The sequence below is a fragment of the Arachis hypogaea genome, chromosome 14, assembly GCF_003086295.3.
Source record: "Arachis hypogaea cultivar Tifrunner chromosome 14, arahy.Tifrunner.gnm2.J5K5, whole genome shotgun sequence".
NCBI classification, from domain to species: Eukaryota; Viridiplantae; Streptophyta; class Magnoliopsida; order Fabales; family Fabaceae; genus Arachis; species Arachis hypogaea.
The window spans coordinates 67,304,992-67,309,095 of NC_092049.1; positions in this window are offsets into that span (position 1 = coordinate 67,304,992).

Consider the following 4,104-nt stretch of genomic DNA (forward strand, 5'->3'; position numbering starts at 1 on the left):
ACTCTCTACGAATGAAACAACTTACAAAAAATGCACCAACTTTCATATTATGACATTTTATAGGCTCCATAACGGAGCTGTAGACCATTCTCAGGAGTTCATTGAACAAAAAAACCGTGGAAGAAGCCATTGAAGTGATCGAGACAGTGGCTGAGAATGAGTACTACTATGCATCAGAAAGCACAACACTAAGGGAGTCATGAGCTGAACCATGTCGATACAATTCTAGCCCAAACAAGTGTTTGCCAACAACTAGCAGAGCTTACCAGGCAATTAGAAACAAAGCAAGTGGCTGCAATACACACACAAGATCAAGAGGAAGTAGCATTGAAGGAGGTGATTGGGATGAGGTTAACTATGTGGGAAACCACAAAGGCAATCATATGATCCACACTCCAACACTTACAACCCAGGCTGGAGAAACCACCCAAACTTTGGGTGGGAAACCAACAAACCCAACCACAAAACCACAAACCTTACAACCACAACCAACAAAACAATTCCACATACCAAAACTCCAACCAAAGATCATACCAAGCCACACAAAACACTTACCCCCAATCATCATATCATGGCCAAAATAATCAACATACCCAACCTAATCTGAACCAACAATTTCAAGATCAATTAAACCGGATGGAAGGAATGATGGCAACCATGAGCCAAGACATAATTGAATTGAAGAGCTTCAGGGATGATGTGAGAACTACCTTAAGAAACCATGGTGAAAAACTCAAAAGGTTGGAATCTCAAGTAGGAGAGCTATCTCAACAGGCACCCAAATCAACTGCAGTGTTCCCTAGTGACACAGAAAAGAATCCTAAGGGGGAACAAAAGAGAGTAAGATGGGAAGAGTGCAAGGCCATCACCATATTGAAGAAGTCTCAGAAGAAGAAGGAATCAGGTCCTCACAGCAGGAACCAGAAATCTTGAAGAAGTGTGGAAGAAGTTAAGCAGGAAAGTGGAACTGAGCAAGCCAAGGATCTGCAAAAAGGCATGATGGAAGTATACCAACCAAAAGCACCATTTCCTGAGAGGTTAGGAGGAGGTGAAAAAAGGAAACCTATTCAAGGTTTCTAGAGACATTTAATTCTCTGCATGTCAATATTCCCTTTCGTGAGATTCTTCATCAATGCCCACACACATCAAGTATTTAAAGGAATTGTTAAGCAAGAAAAGAGTTTTGAAGGAGGACAAACGGTAACAATGAACAAAGAATGCAGTGCTCTCATCAAGAAGACACACTCTCTAAGAAAACGGACCCAGGAAGTTTTCATATCCCTTGCATCATAGGGGAAACAAAAATTGACAGAGGATTCTGTGATCTAGGAGCTAGCATAAATGTGATGCCTCTAACTCTTATGAAGAGGCTACAACTGAACGAGGTGAGATCCACTGATGTAATCATACAACTGGCTGACAAACTCAGAAGCAAGCTGAGGGGTAGTTGAAAATGTGCTGGTGAAAGTAGGAGATTATTATTTCCCCACAGACTTTGTCATTGTGACATGGAGGAAAGCTATTTACACCCTATCATTCTGGCAGACCATTTCTAGCCACTACTAGAGCGCTCATAGATGTAGAACAAGAGAACTAATTCTGAGAATACATGATGAACAGCTCATTTTCAAAGTCTTCAACCTGCATCTGAGCCTGAACCAGAATCTGAAAAGCCTAAAGATGATAGTAGCCATCCGTGTTTGGGGGAAAGTAATCCAGCAGCTGAGACTCTAAAACAGTCATTGGAAGGCAAACAAGAGTTGCAAGAGTTAGAGCCACAAGAATCAGTGGAAACAGATCAGAAGGATCCTCCTGACATAAAGGTCAATGAAGAAATCCTCAAGAGAAAGGGAAGAGTGATAGGGAGATTGCCAAGAGGATGGAGAAACAAGAAAATTCCCACTGAAGGTTTTTCTCCGGGAGATAAAGTGATCTCAAGTCATTATCTGCCAATCCCACCTGGCCTCCAGACCATTCCTTCCCAGCTCCCTCAAGTGTTCACAATCAAGAAAGTTCTTTCTATGGAACATTTAGAGGTCATGAATGAATCAAGAGGGGACGTTTTCATAGTGAGAGGAGAGGACGTCAAGCACTACAATCCACCCTAACAAGGGACAACCGTCAAGCTAGTGACGTTAAAGAAGCGCTTCATGGGAGGCAACCCATTTTTTTTAGTATCCTTAATCTTTAGTGCTTTGCTTTACATCTAATAAAGCATGGTTTCTTATGCATGAACTTGAATCCTCAGGACAACTATTGATTAAGTGCACTAAACCGTGCATGTAAATTACAATTGGTCTCTAAGTTTGGTGTGCCTGATGGCACTCCCAAATCTTACTCAAATTGAATTCCATCTTTCATTCAAGGTGCACAACCAAACATTAAGTTTGGTGTTCTTTTTGAACACAGTTTATGAAAAGCAAGAAGTTCCTCTGGATTTCAAAATTCATGACAAGTATACCATTCACATGTTTTAATGCTTTAGTTTCAATTACTTAGGGTAGTCACTTTGTTTAGAATCAAGGAGCCAAGGTGACTATGATTTATTAGAAATATGCACACTCATTAAGGACAACCAATATGGATTTCATGTCATCAGGAGACTTAACCAAAAACTAAGTTTGGTGTCCAAATAATAAGTGTGCATACATGTAGAAGTCACGGCTATAAGCTCATAAAGACAAGCATTGATTTACATGTGCAAATACTATTCATAATTCACATGGACCGAAAAATGATAGCAAATTTGTTTGTTTGTGCAGGTACAAAAGAAAAGACAAAAATGGAGGAAAAAGACAAAGGGAGGTACGTGCTTGGTCAAAAAGAAAATTCATAAATCTTTGAAACTAACACATGGGAAAAGGAAGTTCTGCAAGAAAGAAAGCCACATATGCCAACACCAAGATGCCAATGTCTTGGCAATCAAGGAAGCCACTACTTTACAGAATGCAAGATACTCAGTCCAAGCTGACTACAACATCAGTTCGCAAATCAAGCTTAACTACATAGGGGAACATCTACACAAGATGGACCCAGCATTCCCAGCTTATGATGAGTATTTCAAAGGGAGGAAAGAAGGAGAAATAAACAAGGCAATGATCCTTGAAAAAGGAGTGGAAGAAACGATGAAAAAGGCTGGATTCTGGAAAAAGCTCATAAGAAAAGACAAAGGAAGCACAAGTGGTCAAAAAGAGGCAGGAAGCAAGAAGAAGCAGGATCCCAAGAATTAAGAAGAACCAAGCAATAAATAAGAGGTGGTCTCGTTCCTTAATAATCAAATGATAATTGGTGAATTGTCTTTATGAACGTGTTTTCATCATAAGTCATTTAAGTGTTAGGTGGAGTCTTTTTTTTTATGAGTCGTTTTTTTTAGTATGTGTGTTTGTTAATTGCTTTGAATAAAGTGAATGCTTAGATGTTTGGATATAACTTCACCTTCTTAAACAAGTGCCTGCCATGCTTGTTCTGTTTCCAAAAATAAAAGAAAAGCTTGAACAAAAGTAACTTGGCTAAATTAGTGACAAATCAAGTAGAATTAAGTGGTGGTATGCATGCTTGATTGTTTAGTCACATCACTAAAATTAGAGTGTAGAATTATCATTTTTTATGTAGAAGTAAAAATTGTCTATGGATCTTGATGAATAAATGTCTTTGGCCATGAAAAAGAAAGAAAAAGGAAAAGAAAAAGCCACGGAAAAAGGCAACCAAAAAGCAAAAAATTGAGAAAATAAGCTAGGCACCAATGGTTTGAACTTCTGAGACAAATGCCTGTGGTGTTTATGTATTAAGGATATGCTTGGATGACTAGGTTCTGAGGAGTGTTTCAACACTTGGTAACTTGGGTTAACTAACCCGGGATTATCAACCAAAAGTCCATTATCAAGAGCAACCTCAATACAAAACATTTAGTCACACAAAGAAGTGCTGGGCACCAATGTCTCAAGAAGGAATGTGAACTAAAATGCCTAAAGTGGATATGTGTAGTGCACTGATAAGAAAAAGAAAAGGCCAAAGGCTTGTGCAACACATGACACTAAGCAAACAAGGAGCAAAAGAAGCTCTAAGAAAAAGAAAAGAAAAAAACAAAAGAAAAGTGCCAAAGAC